The sequence below is a fragment of the Macrobrachium rosenbergii genome, chromosome 6 (genome assembly GCF_040412425.1).
Source record: "Macrobrachium rosenbergii isolate ZJJX-2024 chromosome 6, ASM4041242v1, whole genome shotgun sequence".
Lineage (NCBI taxonomy): Eukaryota > Metazoa > Arthropoda > Malacostraca > Decapoda > Palaemonidae > Macrobrachium > Macrobrachium rosenbergii.
Genome location: NC_089746.1, coordinates 41,860,364 through 41,879,358, shown reverse-complemented (window position 1 = coordinate 41,879,358; position 18,995 = coordinate 41,860,364). Strand labels below are relative to the sequence as shown.

General features: G+C 36.1%; 1 protein-coding gene across 5 annotated transcripts in view; it reads left to right on the top strand.

Annotated features, from left to right (window-relative positions):
- The first annotated feature begins 6,296 nt into the window (after positions 1 to 6,296).
- LOC136839469 (mucin-2-like) overlaps positions 6,297 to 18,995 on the top strand; it is a 422,431-nt gene continuing 409,732 nt past the window's right edge. For all 5 annotated transcript variants that reach the window (XM_067105548.1, XM_067105549.1, XM_067105546.1 and 2 more), the window contains exon 1: positions 6,297 to 6,452. The gene's annotated coding sequence lies outside the window, so the exon portion shown is untranslated. The remainder of the gene's footprint in view (positions 6,453 to 18,995) is intronic.

Genomic DNA, 18,995 nt, shown 5'->3' with positions numbered 1-18,995 from the left:
GGTCAGTCACAGAATGAATTAAACTCATATGTCAATGTACTACTGTGTATGTGTGTGTGGTACTGTGTATGTGTGTGTGGTGTGTGTGTGTATATATATATATATATATATATATATATATATATATATATATATATATATATATATATATATATATATATATATATATATATATATATATATATAATATATATTTATATATATACAGTATATAGTAATTCTAAGCCATAGTTCCGTGGTGAGCTAGACTGTGGCAATTGACATCTTCCTATGCTATTTCACTTGCTTTACAAGAACTTAAAGTAATATTTTGTCGGCTGACTGCAACTAAATTTTAATTGACCTTTGAAGACTACACTACCGATGGGGTAGATCTAAGCTGGCATTCCGTGGCGAGCCCCCCACCCCCATCCCCCTCCATAGCTAATACGGCAAATTTGTAACCAATAAACACCCGTAAAAATACCAACCTAACATACCCTAGGGTGTTTACTGGTTACAATTTTACAGTATTAGCTATGGAGGGGGGTGGGGGACTCACCGCGGAATGCCCGCTTAGATCTACCCCGTTGTGTAGCCTATGTCAACTCCCAGTGTAGCCTACATCAAATAACTCCCAGTGTAGCCTACGTCAAACATCTCGCAGTGTAGCCTATGTCAAACATCTCCCAGTGTAGCCTATGTCAAACATCTCCCATTGTAGCCTATGTCAAACAACTCCTAGTGTAGCCTGTGTCAAACAACTCCCAGTGTAGCCTATGTCAAACAACTCCCAGTGTAGCCTATGTCAAACAACTCCCAGTGTAGCCAATGTTAACCCAAGAGATGCTAGGGGGATGCCAGTTAAGGACGACGGCAGTATTATGCATTGGCAACTTCAGCAATGGAACCAATATTTTCTTGCTCATTTTTCAACCTATCACCTAATGTTATACATGGTTGTAGTTGCCTTGTGTCGCAGATTAATAATAAAAAATAAAATATAAGATACTTTTAAAAACTTGTATTTAAAAAGAATATTTTTTCATGACAATCTTACTCCTTAGCTATTCAAGAAACACCTAAAAAAGTACAAAAAATATACAACAAAGTAATTATCTATCTCGATATCACTATTTGATGAAAATGAATAAGCATCATCATCAAAAGCCATAATCTCCAAAATTCACAAAATAAACAAAGATTTATAAAAATCTTTGACCGTTGCTCAACTCCAGGATACAAAAGCCTCCCTGGTCCCGCACCCCCGGGCTGACGGAAGGTTTACAATTTTGCTATTTTTATACCTACGATTAAGAGAAATCTGGCATCTTTTATGTTCAAGAGTGAGCTGAATGGTTGGCGAGACTGTTCACGTCACTCAAACAGAGCTATGGGGAGGAACTAAATTTACTGTAATATTTGAAAATAAAACGTCGATAATATCGACGCCATCCTTACGCAGCACATAAAGCGTCAATTTTAGCGATGCGCCGCACCTTGTGGGTTAAATAACTCCCAGTGTAGCCTATGTCAAACAACTCCCATTGTAGCCAATGATAAATAACTCCCAGTGTAGCCTATGTCAAACAAATCCCAGTTCAGGACTTAGCAAGAGCTCTGGAAATGGCAAATTACCAGTCAAGTGTCATAATAGGCACAACTAATAATGGTAGCAGTAGCCAGGTAAGTCAAGAGGCATATAAAAAGAGTTGCCAACAAACAAAGAAAGTGCAAACACATCAAACAAGTAAACCTACCAAGGGTAAACATACTGTAAATGCAGAGAAACCCCAGAAGAAATTTAGCAAAGCACACTATAGATGTAGTAAAGAAGATTATTATAGCAATGATTGAGACATGCACCCTGCGTCAGGTAAGACTGTAGTAATGTTGCAAACACGATGCCTAACTTAGTGATAGAACCATCAGAGAAGGTACTCAGGAGTTACAATGGCACAGGCGTAGAAGTTACTAGTTCATTACAAGTGGAGGTAGATCTAAGTAATTGATACACGGAGGGGATTTAGCGAGAAATGATAGTTTCTTACAGTATTTTGGTTGCTTATTTACAATTTAACGTTATTTTTTGGCGGTCGGCTGTAATTAACCTGTAATTAACACCAGACATCCATCCAACAAGGGGTTTACATACGCGATCTTCACAAGACAGAGCATGGCTACGTCTGTTTCGAACGGTTCATATCCCGTCAGGCAAGTGCAATAACTTGTTAACATATGGGTACCGTCCCCCCCTGGGCCAGCACTAAACACGGCGAAGGGACATTCCATTTGGCCGACACCAAACAAATGCACCGCCAGTGTCAGAAGCCCTAAAAGTGTAGAAAAAACCAGTTTCCAAGGTATTGCACTTGCTGGACTGGATATGAACTGTTCGAAACAGACGTAGCCGTGCTCTGTCTTGCGAAGATCACATACGGAAACCCCTTGTTGGATGGACTTCAGGGGTTAATTACAGGTTAATTACAGCCGACCGCAAAAAAATAACGTTAAATTGTAAATAAGCAACCAAAATACTATAAGAAGCTGCCATTTCTCACTAAATACCTGCCGTGTACAGTATCTATTACTTAGAAATACCCAAGTGGAAGTACATTATTACACTATAGTGATCAGGAAATAGGCAGGTTACCATTGACAATAGCCAAAGGTAAGGGACAAACCTTATTAGACCTGAATTGGTTAAGGTGCATAAAATTTGACAGGCCTAGTATTCTGAGGGCTACAGGTATAAAACAGGAGCCTACAGAAGAAATTTCAATAACTAACCTAACCTCATTGCACTACTATGTTTTGATGCTCATATACGTCGTACAAATATTACCACCTATCTTCAAAATGGCTTCGTGCGATCAAGAGGGGATAATTACACTCCAACAAAAAACAGCAGATTGAGGTAGATCTAAGCCGGCTGTCCGTGGTGGGCTAGGTTATGGCAGTTGACATTTTTCTATAGAACTTTACTTGCTGAACAAGAATTTAAAGTAACATTTTGTCGCTTGGCTGTAATTAAGCTGTAAATTATCTTAGAACTGTAGCCGACAGTAAGGGGGACCGGTTGGGAATCTGGGTCCTGGGTGGGTAAAAACACTTTCGAGAATAGCTCACGGTGAGGGGGACCCGTTAGGAATCCGGAGTTCTGGGTGGGGTAAATAACTTGGGAAAAGGTTTGGGCAACTTATTGTTGTAATTCCAGTTATATATGTCATTTGGAACACGAAAAACAAGCGTAAAAATAAGGGGGAATAAATGGATAGCGCGAGCCGTTACAAAGGCACTTTTCACATATCACTACTACTGCTGATTCCAGGCCATGTCACGAATGCGCGGTCTTACGGGGGAGCTTTCAGTTCATCCAATGCCTCCAACTGAGAGAGTAGTTGGAGGGTTTTTTGGTGGGTGGCTGTACCCAATCAATCACGTTGCAACGTTACCCCTACATTACGTTTCACCCAGGTGGAGAATTTGGGGGATACATAAACTCAGTTACATGTATTCCTTTTGCTCAACTGTTTTATAACCGTTTCCTATTCGTTGTAGCTTGTGCCTACAACCTTCTTCCAGTAGGCTACTTTTCCGTTCACAAATATACTGACGTCTCTTCGCAACATGATTTTACCATAAATAACTTACAAAATTACTTTACATTTGTCGGCAGACACCTGAAGCATGTATATGGGGTAAGAGGAAAAGGGTCTTGCAGGACGTTTCGCTACCACTTTCTCTCAGTGACGTTAACAGAAACCTTTTTTACATATTTTGTAAGCCCTGTGGTTGGCGCGCAGCAGCAATATTACCGCTTGCCAGAGCATACGAGCCTGCCAGATTATTTTAAAAAATGCGGATAAGGCGCGCAGCGCCGTTCCGCCACCCCAAAACTGAATTCAGAAATACACTTTTAGCCCCCCCAACTTCATCCTTCCTACCCTGTTCTGGTGCAGTTCACTGACACAGTTCACTCACTCTTCAACCCAGCACGATGTTGGACGTCACCCTCGGAACCTCCCGCTCCTCTGAGCCTGTAACCAAGGGCAATTTGCCTCTTACCTGTGTCAATTGCTACCTTAGTTATAAGGACTACATTGTACCGGGGACAACTTTTGTATCTGATTGCTGGAGAGCTTATGACTGCTTGAAGGACGAAGGCTACGTACACTTAACTGTCAATCACTCCATGAACTTTGTGGACCCAGTAACTGGTGCTCATACAAATACTATTGAGAGGAGGTGGAGGGAACTTCGTGAGACGACGCCTAGGTACGGCCGTAGGAGGTACAACTTCGTCGGGTACTTGGCAGTAGCCCATTTTAAAATCCACTTTGATGACCCGAAGACGAGGCTCCACGCGTTCGTAAAGGCGGCGGCTGAATTGTACCCTCCACCCCTTTAAGGTAAGGTTCCTAAACTGTCTTCTTTATTATTAGGTAGTTAGGTCACCTGTGTTTTGGTGTTATTAGGTTTTAGTGCTTTTCATGTAGGAGCATTATTATTTTTTGGGTAACTCATTTACTGCCATGTTTCTACATAACAGTCCTACGTCACTTTACCAACTTGTACCTTTTGTGCGGTACCCCACCTTCCCCCGCCCCCCCGCTGAACATATGGCTCCTTAGTGGTTACGTAACCCAAGATGGCGGATTTGTTTACCGTTTAAGTTTCTTCGCCCCGATCGCAAGCAACGGTTAGTGTGCAGTTGAGGTAGCCTGTGGCAGTTGACGTTTTTCAGCGTTGCTTTGCTTGCTTTGCATGAGTTTAGGGTAACATTTTGCCCGTCGGCTGCAGCTAAACTGTAATTTACCCTTGAGCTGTATGCGCCAGTGCAGGGGACCCACGGTACCGGTGTGCAGTCTTCAAGGGTCAATTACGCTTTAGTTACAGCCGACCGACAAAATTTTACTTGAAATTCTTGTTCAGCAGGTCAAGTTCTATAGAAAAACGTCAACTGCCATAAGCTACCTCACCGCGGACAACGGGCTTAGAATTACCCAGATTGGGTCTCTAGGCTATATCATGCAGGTTTATGTGGAACATACCTTTTAGTGGTCAAAATGTTGGGGTAGTTCACTGGATTTCGAGGGAGTGAGAGAACTTCACAATCTGTTCCTTTAATTTTGATCAATATAACCACTGTATGAATATATTTGTTATTATAACACTTGCCACTAGTCGAAATTTGGCAAATCTGTTGTCAGGTTTGCAGTCCACATTTTGTACCCGAGGACATCAGGTGGGAAACCGTATTTTGATGAAAAAAACGGGGACGGCTCTTAAGTAAAACCTGAAAGTACCGCAGGTTCGTGAGGGGGCAAACTTAGCAGATGGTATTTCATATAAACACGAGTATTTACTTCTGCCACAGAACTTCCGGAAAAGCTTCAGTTTCTTGAAAATGATGCCTCTTAATATGTCGTGTTGTAAAATCCTCTTCCCCTAGAATAAAAGTGTCATTAATGATTAAGGCTAACTGCGCAGTACATGACGTTGAAAACGTCACTTCCGAGATTTCAAGACTCCTAGTACTCCTACAGAGGTTCGTGAATCGTGATACGAATATCATTCAGCAGATGTAAGGTTGTAGGCGGTGTACAAACGCCAAGAAGAAAACAATCCAATATTTCTCCCTTGAAGAAGGTTTATACTTGTTTTATTTGATGTTCTACGTGGTATTAGAGATTTTCGTATGTCTACCGTACTGTACTATCAAAGAACCTGGAATTGTCACGAAGCTTCTTCAGAAAAGCTCAACCATGTTTTGATGCAGTCCTGGTCGTTTGGGCCATAAGTCATTTAGGCTGTAACATCCAAAACAACGTAAGACGTTATGTTCTTGGTATTTACCGTTATGTTTATGGTATTTAACGTCATTATTTCCTGTTTTACTTACATCTCCAAGGGGCTGGTACTAAACACGGCGCCCATTTTGCACGTAAACGTGCTTACGGTCGAAACGACCCAAACTCTTTGCGCCCAGAGGCATGCAGCAATTAGGCTACTCTAGGCTATACAGCAGTGTACATAGGCTAGGCCTCGCCTAACTGTTACACAACACCGTTACCCTAGCTATACATTCCCAACATGAGTAGCATTTGACTACCATTTTGAGGGTCTAATAACAATTTCTTGAGGAATACTGCTTATTTTCACATATAGACCATGCTACAATGGCTAAGACGTGCATCAAAACGGTGTTGTGTATCAGTTAGGTGAGGCCTATGTACACTATAGCCTAGACTAATTGTTGCATGCCTCTGGGCGCAAGACACTATCTTAAATTAACTTTTTTGTACTGCAGGGAGCCAGTTAGGAGAATGGTGCCTTCCGTATCAATATATCCAGTAGAATGTCAGCATTTGTAACCAGAAGTCAGGGGTTTGCTTCCATAAGTCTCAACCAACTTCAACTCAGAACTTGACGAAGCATCAGCCTTGACCATCAAGTACGATACAACACAGGTAAGCCTGAAACATTTTTTGTTTGTACTAGCTTAGGCCAAAGAAAGAATTGATTTTTTGTGTAGACCAGCGCTTACATAGGCCAGTAGAAAAATGGGTGTATGCATAGCCCAAACTACACGCTTCCGTTTGTGTGGTACGTATAGCCTAAGCGAGTAAGGTAACCTCCACGTTTAGCACAAAGAGATGTCGAGTATTAATTAGACCTGCAGAGAAAGATTTCGAAAAAAAGAAGTCGCTAGGGAATTTGGAAAAATTAGGCAGGAGAATTCTGTTTTGACTTTACCATAATGTCGCGGATTTATCAAAATTCAAAGAAGACGCAAATTAAATGGAAAATTATATAGTTATTAATTTTACTTCCTGGGATTACATCAGATTCCTTCATTTTCACTGAGAGAGAGTGAGAATGGGATGCAGGGATAAGGAAAGTGTATTACACAGAGATGAGAGAGAGAGAGAGAGAGAGAGAGAGCGAATGGGATGCATAGATAAGGAAAGTCTGTTTTTTGATGAGACAGAGTGATGCAAAGAAAAAGAAAGTCCATTTTACTCCGAAATAGAGAGAGAGAGAGAGAGGTCAGTCGTATTGCACTCATGAGAAAGAGAGTACAAACATAAGAAAGGGAAGGGAGAGATGGGATGCAAGGATAGTCTTTTGTACACCAAATAAGAAAAATTTGAAAGAGGGAAGGATATACCCATCTAAGTTTGCCAGTCATGTAAAAATTCGTCATCGCGATTTATAAAACAAACCTCCTGCTTTAAAGAATGAAAAACAAAGAATAAAACGTGCTACAAAGCTACCATTTAGACTCACCAGCCCATAACCAGCCAGCAGGAGAGAAAAAAAGAGAGAGGAAAGCTGCTTTTTTTTTTTTTTTTTTACTCAAAAGCCTTCTGAAAAGTTTCTCCTGGCCTTATCATTGAGAACAGGAACGTGCTTGGAATTCCAACGGTTAGAGTCTGTGAACTACGTTCAAGAATGGGTGAAATATCGGCAGCCGCAGATATATGAGAGAAAGAGAAGGAACTTAATCGTATTAGAATCACGAGGAAGATAACGCAGAGACTTAATGAAAAATTCGGATGTGCAGAAATTAAAAGATGAAGATAAGAGAGAGAGAGAACTTAATCGTATTGGAATCATGAGAAAGATGACTTAGATTCTCACAGAAATATTAGAAAGTGCAAGAATAAGAGCATAAGGTAAGAGAGAAAAGTATACATTAGTTTAATTAACCAGACCACTGAGCTGATTAACAGCTCTCCTAGGGAGAGACAGCAGGAGAAATGTTAAACGTTTGGAATCATGAGAAAGTTAACGTAGAGAGGCTTCATGAAAAAATGGGATTTTGCAAGAACAAGATGAAAGAGAGAGAGAGAAAGAGCTTAATCGTACTGGATTCATGACAAAGATAACTTACAGATTCTTACTGAAAAATTCGAAAGCGCAAGAATAAGAGAATAAGGTGAGAGAGAGAGAGAGAGAGAACTTAATCGTACTGGAATCATGACAAATATAAGGAATTGAGATTTACTGAAAAATTTTAAAATTCGAGTGTGCAAGAGTAAGAGAGAGAGAGAGAGAGAGCAGTAGAAAACTTATACCTATAGGAATCGTGACACAGCTAACGTACAGACACAAAGAAAAATGAAAATGTACAAAACTACAATAACGAAGAGAGTTAGATAGAGAGAGAGAGGGGGGGCTTAATCGTGTCCGTTCACGGGATTTGAACGTGCAGTTATTATACAATAAAATATATATAGAGAGAGAGAGAGAGAATACCATAACAAGACGGCAGTACGTATTATAATCACGACATGCGGGCGGTTCGCACTAAGCGACCTACCGAGAGAAATTGAACCGGCCACGCATCAGCGAATTTCGATGTCGAAATTCGTCCGAGAAATTGCGGGAATAATCGACGTGATTGAAACCCGCTGCTGGCATCTAGCAACCAGGTCCTCATGTCTGGTTTGTGAGGAATGCACTTAGCCAAAATTCGATGTACCCGAATGCTACATATTATTATTATTATTATTATTATTATTATTATTATTATTATTATTATTATTATTATTATTATTATTATTGATAAGAAATTCACAATCTTGTGAAAAACAGTTTGTGTAATAAAATCCACAATTATATAGTAAACTATATCATTTTACCTAGTAATATAGTTTACTATATTATTATTATTTTATTATTATTATTATTATTATTATTATTATTATTATTATTATTTGCTGGTATAGTGGTTAGTGGCATGGCATGCCAATCAAATGTTGCGGGTTCGCATCTCCCCCAGGGCGATGAAAAATCATTGGCTCTGTATCATGATCAGTTACTGCTGCAGTGTGGGGTCTGCAGTGGGAAGTTGAAACCAACATTCTCATTTCAAGTCAATGGCCCCTGTGTGCATGTTACACGTGAATAGGTTTCATTTACTGAAATAATAATAATATTATTATTATTATCATTATTATTCAGAAGATGAACCCTATTCATATAGAAAAAAACCGCAACAAGGGCCCATTGACTTGAAATTAGAGCTTCCAAAGAATGTTATTATTATTATTATTATTATTATTATTATTATTATTATTATTATTATTATTCAGAACATGAACCCAATTCATAAGGAACAAGCCCACCACAGGGGCCCTTGACTTGACATTCAAGCCTCCAAAGAATATTATTACTACGAGCTTGTTGGCGCTAGCGTAGCGCGCTGGAACCCGGCACTGCTGTCTCTCCTGCCCTCCCAATCCCCTACCTACCCCGCCCTCAGCTTGGGAGGACAAATAGGTTTGCAGGAAGAGGGCGGATGTCTCCCCTACCTTCCCGTTCCCCTACAACATAAGGCAATGGGAAATACAGAAAGAAGAGATCAATTGTTAAAAAAGGAAGTATAAATTAACAAATAAATAAATGTTTTTATTATTATTATTCAGAAGATAAACCTTATTCATATGGAGCAAGCCCACAGGGGCCATTGACTTGCAATTCAAGCTTTCAAAGAATATTAAGGGGTTCATAAGGAAGAAGTAAGTCGACGTAAATGGAGATACAGAAAGAAGAAACCCCACAAATGAAAAAAAAAATTAATAAATTAACAAACAGATAAAAATTAATTAAAATGCAAGGAGAATAGTATTAGGGTAGTAATATATTGCACTTTCGCTTGAACTTTGAAGTTCCAATCATACGACTTCCACTGGGATGCTGTTCCACAGCCCAACGGTGTGAGGAATAAAGGTCCTCTGGGACTGAGAAGTTAGACAGCGAGGCACACTTACTGCATATCGGTGTTGCTGTTCAGCGAATCTGGTTGCTCTCGGCAGAAAAAGGGGATCAGGGATCAATTGCGACTTTGAAAGATCTCTGTTGAAATACAACTTAGGAAAAAAGTGACAAACAAGAGACCATCCGTCGATGGTCCAAGTCATAACTGCTACTATTAGGAAACAGAAACCTACCACCACGAACCACTCTATCTGAAAGAGATAATCTCTGGCAGAAGCAGATCACTATTATAAATACATGAGGCCTTACGAACAATACCTAACTTTCGTGCGGCATTTGCCGAAACTTTCATTAGATGTTTCTCAAAAGTTAGATGTGAGTCAAAGGTTAGATAAAGTGTCAACCTATTTTTTTCGATTTTGTTACGATTTGTAGACTGACATATCTGAGTTTTTATTTGCATGACTTAAAAAATTATGTTTTTTATAATTCTGGTTTAAGAGTGACTGAGAGACTGGAATATAATGTGACACGTCCTCAGAGAAAGTAATAAAAGACATTCTGACCTACATAGCATGAGTTGTAAACCAGTCATGAGTAATATCGAACAAGTGTTTTGCCGGAGTTGTATCATGTAGATAAACCATTGAAATTGTTCTATTCATGGAATGTGTGTGTGTGTATGTGTGTAAGAGAGAGAGAGAGAGATGGGATGCAAGGATAGTCTATGATACATTAAACCAAGATGACAGAGAGAGAGAGAGAGAGAGAGAGATGGGATGCAAGGATAGTCTATGATACATTAAACCAAGATGACAGAGAGAGAGAGATGGGATGCAAGGATAGTCTAGTATACATTAAACCAACATGACAGAGAGAGAGAGAGAGAGAGAGATGGGATGTAAGGATAGTCTATTACGCATTAAAACAAGATGACAGAGGGAGAGAGAGAGAGAGATTGGATGCAAGGATAGTCTATTATACATTAAACCAAGATGCGAGAGAGAGAGAGAGAGAGATGGGATACAAGGATAGTCTGTCATACACCAAGATGAGAGAGAGGAAGATGGGATGCAAGGATAGTCTATTATAAGTTACATTAAACCAAGATGACAGAGAGAGAGAGAGAGAGAGAGAAGGAGATGGGATGCAAGGATAGTCTGTCATGCACCAAGATGAGAGAGAGAGAGAGAGAGATGGGATGCATGGATAATCTATTATACAGTAAACCAAGATGACAGAGAGAAAGAGAGAGAGAGAGATATGGGATGCAAGGATAGTCTATTACACTTTAAACCAAGATGACAGAGAGAGAAAGATGGGATGCAAGGATAATATGCTGTACACCAAGATGAGAGAGAGAGAGACGTATCGTACTAAATTCTGAAATACGATAAGGAAGAGAGAAATACGTTAAGGAAGAATGAGAGAGAGAGAGAGAGAGAGAGAGAGAGAGAGAGAATTCCCATCCTCAGAATCCTCCGATCACTCGCTGTTTTATTGGGTCCCATCTGCTGAATGGGGGAGTCCAGAATAAGATTGGATATCTCTCTTTTATGTCTTTGCACGTGATTACAGAAGGGGGAACGAGTTTCTGGGAATTTGTACTCTAACAAAAGCAAAAGAGAATAATAATAATAATTATTAATAATAATAAACTAGGTTGCAGGTATAGACTGCAATTCAGTTTATTATTATTATTATTATTATTATTATTATTATTATTATTATTTTATTATTATTATTATTATTATTATTATTATTATTATTATTGCTGTTTGAAGTAATTTAACTTCGTTGTGGAAATCTCATAATAATGATAACATACTTTTTTAATTTATTTCAAAATGTAACGAAAAGAAAATATGGACTAGTCTTATATAAGGCTTATTATTATTATTATTATTATTATTATTATTATTATTATTATTATTATTATTATTATTGCTGTTTGAAGTAATTCATCTTCGTTGTACACATCTAATAATGATGGTAATATTATAGTTTTTTTTATTCTATTTCAAAATGCTACGAAAAGAAAAACACGCATTTACCTTAGGTAAGGTTAAAATATAACTATTTCTTTTAGTTTCATTTATCAAAGGTTTACTTTAAAATAGCCCCTGCGTTTATAGAGTAATGCGAAATCATTAACTAAAATCAGTTAAAAGAAAATTCCTGTCTCTGCTCACATTTGCAGATCCCGCATTCGTCAACAAATGAGTCGGTACGAATCTGTCATTTATCAGCGTGAGTGTCAATCAAATGTTGACGTATGGAGACGAATGAGGTCATATTTATTGCAATTATCTTTAAAAGGGTACCAAACATTCTTGCTGTGATTTTCTCCATGTAGAGAAAGTTAGTACATTTTTTTTTCTAATTTATTCATGCCCAATTGAATTCGTTTGGATAACATTCTGGAATTTTTTGTAATGGGAACATTTTCTCTGAATCGATGCTTTCAAAAACTTTTAAGTTATTTCCCGGTAACCCAAAGCTTCTAAATGTTTTATTTAAACCCTATAGGTATTCAGGGGAATAATTCGCTTTAGATGAACATGCAAAGTTCAATGGGTGTTTTAATAACTTACGGATATGACACACTAGCTATTTAAATTGTAGACATTATATATATATACACATATGTTATATATGTATGTAAGGTATATATATATATATATATATATATATATATATATATATATATATATATATATATATATATATACATATATATATATGTGCGTGTATATATATATATATACACTTGTATATATGTGTGTGTGTATATATATATATTGCATATATGTGTATATATATATATATATATATATATATATATATATATATATATATATATATATATATATACATATCATATGAAACTAATGAATACATGACCACGTGTCCTCACTGAAACAAATTTCTAACTCACATCGGGACCGAACCTCGGTCTTTCAAAATTAATGAGAGGCCAGCCAGGGCGTTACCCACATAGGGTCAGTTGGTAACGCCCTGGCCTCTCGTTTGAAATACCAGGGCTCGGTCCCGATGTGAGTCAGAAATGAATATATATATATATATACATGTATATATGCAAATATATACAGTATATACATGTATATATGCAATTCGAGGTTATTTTAATGACAACCTTAAAAATAGCGATCAAAGTTCCTACGATTTACTTCTCCTAAGAGGCCCGTTCATGGCTTCACGCGGTGAGTCGGCGTGTTTACCCTCTTAATCATATTTCTTGGCCTTCAGCCTTTGCAAATATTCTGAAGTAAACAAACATGAAGGAGGAGGAGAGAAATTTGAAATATGATAAACTTGGCAGCTTCTCTCTCTCTCTCTCTCTCTCTCTCTCTCTCTCTCTCTCTCTCTCTGTGTCTCTGTGTGTACTTATTTCGATTCTAAAGGTAATGAATTTAGAAAGGACCTGACTGAAGTGAATATATATATATATATATATATATATATATATATATATATATATATATATATATATATATATATATATATATATATAGGTGTGTGTGTGTATAAACAGTAGTTGGCCTTCTCTGTTACCGTTAACTGCAGAATCGAAATAAGTATAATGAGAGAGAGAGAGAAGAAACTATGATTATCATATATATATATATATATATATATATATATATATATATATATATATATATATATATATATATATATATATATATATATATATATATATATATATATATATATATATAGTCTCAGTAATTGGGCGGCCACTTGAAATCTTAGCTTAATGATAAATAATATTGCCAAGACCAGGAAGAACATTCTTTATTGTACAAGCTTTCGAGGTATAAAACCTCATCATCAGGCTGAAAAAACCGACAAGGATGAGAATCAATAAAATTACAATAACATGAATTGTCATAATAAATCTTCAGCAAAAATACTAACGAGATATATAAAACGAACAAGTAAATACAAACTAAAAGGGTGAGACGTAAAATAACGAAAAATTAAAAACACAAACCTAAAAATATGAAAATAAAACTAAAGTGAAATGTAAACAAACTACCACTCACAAAGTAAAATATTTAACGGAACAGGATAATATGTTGTCATTTTTAGATGTACAGGTATACAGAAATAGTGGCAAATTTGAGACCTCTGTTTATAGGAAAAGTACTTTTACTGGCTTGGGATTGAATTACCTCAGTTTTTCGCCAAAGTTGTATAAGATGAACTCAATATGCACTTTGATTAATAGAGCCTACAATGTTTGTTGTGATTTTAATTTATTTCATCAAGATATGGTTTTCCTCCAGAATTATTTTCTGAAAACTCATATCCCATTTTTGTATTTTACAAAGTTCTGAAAAATTTTTAAATGAAAAGTTTTGTCCCAGACCGGTGTACAGTACTGCTAGTAAAGATGTAAAGTACATTAAATTGCCTTACCTTGGTCATAGTAGCTATATGGTCCGAAAAAGTTACAAGAAATACTTAAGCATTGTTTCCTTCAAATCAGTTTCCGGTTTGTTTTCTGTAATCCTTTTACAATAAGATCACTTTTGAGAGAGAAGCCTACTCTGCCTGTGGACCTTAATTCCTGTGTCGTTTACTTGTTCACTTGTTCGCAGTGTGGTCTGCGATACGTGGGATCTAGTTCCCGCTGGCTCAGACACAGAATTTTGGAACACAGAGGTCTTTCTATTAGAACTAGGTTTCCCCTTTCCAAACCACCCTTTTCTGCCATTAGAGAACACAGTTTAGCACAGGACCATCCTTTCACTGACCTGGATTTTCGGGTACTGTCTTTTTGTTCAAATAGACTGGACCTTTTAATTTCAGAGTCGCTGACTATTAAAAAGATGAAGCCGGAATTGAACAACAACTCGTCTGGTATTCAACTAGCTATCGTGTAATTTCATAGTAGGCACTCAATTAGGTCGTTAAATATTTTACTTTGTAAGTGGTAGTTTGTTTACATTTCACTTTAGTTTTATTTTCATATTTTTAGGTTTGTGTTTTTAATTTTTCGTTATTTTACGTCTCACCCTTTTAGTTTGTATTTACTTGTTTATTTTATATATTTCGTTAGTATTTTTGCTGAAGATTTATTATGACAATTCATGTTATTGTAATTTTATTGATTCTCATCCTTGTCGGTTTTTTCAGCCTGATGATGAGGTTTTATACCTCAAAGCTTGTACAATAAAGAATGTTCTTCTGGTCTTGGCAATATTATTTATCATTAAGCTATATATATATATATATATATATATATATATATATATATATATATATATATATATATATATATATATATATATATATATATGCATATATGTGTGTGTGTGTCTGCGTGCGTGTTTAGTGTAACTTTTCCTCTCTCTCTTTCTCTTTTCTAATATAAAAGTTTCTATCAAAAATAGGCCTTTTGGGTAATGAAATTAGGAAAGGCTAGTTGAATTTGCCTTTTACGCGTCTCTCTCTCTCTCTCTCTCTCTCTCTCTCTCTCTCTCTCTCTCTCTCTCTCTCTCTCTCTCTCTCTCGTGATGTAAAAGTTTCTGTCCATCACACTTACAGAAAGGCTTCAAGTTAATGAATATAGTTAAGGCTCGTTAAATTTCGCTTTCATGATATTAACATCAATGTAACCGTCTATTTCCTTTCTATTAACGTAAGTATATTGATTAAGGGTCTGTAACCAATATTTGGAATTATGCACATACATACTCACATGTATATATATATTATATGTGTATAATATATATACATATATATATATATATATGTAATATGTATATACACATATATATATGTATATGTATATATACATATATATTCATACATATATTTATACACACGTACACACATATATACATATATAACCCAACCAGAATTTTGCAGCTCTATCACCTATGATATATACAATAAACAAATTTACGCTACGAAGTATTACTACAAGTCTGGCACGGCAAAAACCTAAGTAAACAAAAACCTAACAATTCTTGTATATCCCAAAAAATGCGTCAGCACTACCTCAGCTGTGAGAATAAGTAAGTCAGGTTCCAGTACAGTACGACATTTATTCAGAAACCAACGGGGAGACGGATAAATCTGTCCAAGCGAAAGAAGAAATACACTGCCAAATAAGCCGAGAGAGAGAAAGAAAGAGGGAGCTATCACTTTTATAAACACGTAAAAGTTTATGTGGTATGTTTTTACATAAAATCATTGAAGACAAATTTGTCATAAGATATGCTTATCATTGAAGACAAATTTGTCATTAAGATGTGCTTCTTGAACACGCCGTCCAAGAGAGAGAGAGAGAGAGAGAGATCGCATCCATAAACACGGTAATGTTTATGGCGATTTTTCAATACAATCAGTGGAGGCAAATTTGTCATCAAGATTTGCTTCTTGAAATTGCCGTCCCAAATATTTTACGTGGCTCGATTTTATCTCCAGCAGTTTAAAAAATATAAACAGTTTTATTTTCTGATTAATTAGAAAGTGAAAAAGTACATAAACGTATGGCCATTGAAATACACGAGAATTTTAAGTATTAGTAAATGCTATCATAAAATCATCAGATAAAAAGAATTACTTACAGTGGGTTGTCTTTGTCGTCCATCTTTCAAAAACAAACAGTTTTATTTTCCAATTAAAGTACAAAAGTTTTAATTACTCATTAATTAGAGAGTAAAAAAAAAGTGCATGAATGTATGACTATGGACAGCACGCGAGAATATTCAATATTGACAAATTTCCATCATAACTTCATCAAATAAAAAGAATTACTTACAGTGGCTTGTTTTTGCCATCCATCTTCCAGAAACAAACAATTTGATTTTCTGATTAAAACATAAACGTATGGCATGGACAGCACACGAGAATAATCAATATTGACAAATTTCCATCATAAAATCATCAAATAAAAAGAATTACTTGCAGTGATAGACCTGACACAGTTACGTAAGAGATTTATCTCGATCCCCTGATCAGGTAATCGCCCGAGCTATAAAAAGTATTTTTGTAATCCAACGGATCCGCGTGAAATATGATGATTCGGATAATCCCTTTTACAGCATTTAGTCTAATGACGGATTTACAATTTACAACAGTCTAAAATTCCCTTTGACGATTATCTTTCTGTTTATTGGGAAACTGGAACAAATGCTTCTTTTACGAGACATGCAGACGAGAATATAAAGCCTGTGTGAATTAACTTCTTTTCATTTTCCTCAGAAATCGCTCCTTCTGGGGGAGTTTCCGTACAGATTATGTCTTTTTTGGGAAGTCTTACACGAGTTTGAGACTTTCAGTCAAATCTTTGACAGGCCTTATGTCTTTCTGGGAATTCATGTATTTCTGTCTTTTTTTTTTGGCAAGTCTTGCACAAGCTTTGAGACTATTAGTAAAATCTTTATTTCTGATAAACTGCTTATTAATTTAGTTGTATTAACTTTACGTCCTTCTTATAAACGTTTGAACGAGTATTTGTGCTTGTGTGTGTATGTGCATGCATTAAAACTGGCTTGCATGCAGTGTATATCTGTATATTTTGTATTCTATTCATCACATAGTTGCATTTGTTCCAGGCTGATTATTTCTGATAAATTGTTTATTAAGAGAGTTGCACTAACTTCATGCCCTTTATAAAAAAGTTTGATTGTGTATTAGTCTGTGAGTGTGTGTATACAGTAAACCTAACTTACATGTGGTGTATATACCTGTATATGTTATTTTTTAATTCATCACACTTATTTCTTCATAAATTGCTTATTTATGGAGTTGTATTAACTTCATGTCCTTCATACAAACGTTTGAACCTGTATGAGTGTGTGTGTGTGTGCATGTATTCATTAAACTTGTCTTGAATGCAGCGTATACCTGTATACTTCTTTGCATCCATCACATACTTACTTGTGTTCCGGGCAATTATTTCTTATAGATTGCTTTTCAAGAGAAGTGTTTCAACTTCATGTCCTACACATACATGTTTGAACGGGTGTGAGTGTGCGTGTGTGTGTGTATTCATTAAACTTAACTTGCATGCAGTGTATACATCTCTGCATTCAGTGCACAGCTCCGCGCATTCCAGGTTTCCCCCCCAAAAAAACCTGAGGCGAAAAGCATGATTTCCTTCCACCTTCCTCCCCACCCACCAACCCTCCTCAGGCTTCCACCCTCCTTCAGAAGCGATGCATTTGTCTTCTGCAAAAGAGGGCCATTGTCTCAGGACGGAGGATTCTCTCAGGGACATTGTTGTCTCAAAGGTTCTCTAACAAATGGTAGCGGAGCGATGGTGAAAGTTACCCATTATTCTTCCAGAAATAAATGTTTGTTTTCGCAACTCCTAACAGATTTGGACCCGTAAGGTTGGCGAGCACTTGCGGGGGTCTTTCTCGATCGCTCGCTCGCTGGCTAGGCTGTTTGTCTGTTACGTTTCATTCTGTCCGTCTGTTTGCCATTCTGTTTTATACATATATATATATTTATATATATATATATATATATATATAATGTATGTATATATATATATATATATATATATATATATATATATATATATATATATATATATATATGAGAGTGGTGTGTGTGCTCATATATGCATACAGAGAGAGATTTTCTTGTATACATTGGTCCATCTGTTTATCTGTCAGTCTATCGATGTATATTTATGTATATTCATGTGAATTTGTGTATGTATTTATGTGTGTCTTATATATATATATATATATATATATATATATATATATATATATATATATATATATATATATATATATATATATATATATATATATAGTGTATTATATATATATATATATATAGATATATGTACATTATATATATATATATGCATATATATATGTGTATATAAATATATGTATAGACATATATATGTATATATATAAATATATATATATATATAGCATCGAGTTAGGGAGAAGGAGAATTCCTTGTATTTCCTTTCAATGTACTTTATTGTGCTGACGTTTCAGGACCATGTGTCCCATTTTCAAAGCTATAAATTAAAAAGACAACAGAATTAAAAATAGACTCAGCACTATTTGGTATTCATTGCTCCTTTCTGTTATGTTTCTTTTTATACTTTTATGTAAAATTTCTTTTTTCTCGTTTTAAAATCTGAGTCTATTTTTAATTCTGTTGTCTTTTTAATTTATAGCTTTGAAAATGGGACACATGGTCCTGAAACGTCAGCACAATAAAGTACATTGAAAGGAAATACAAGGAATTCTCCTTCTCCCTAACTCGATGCTGTT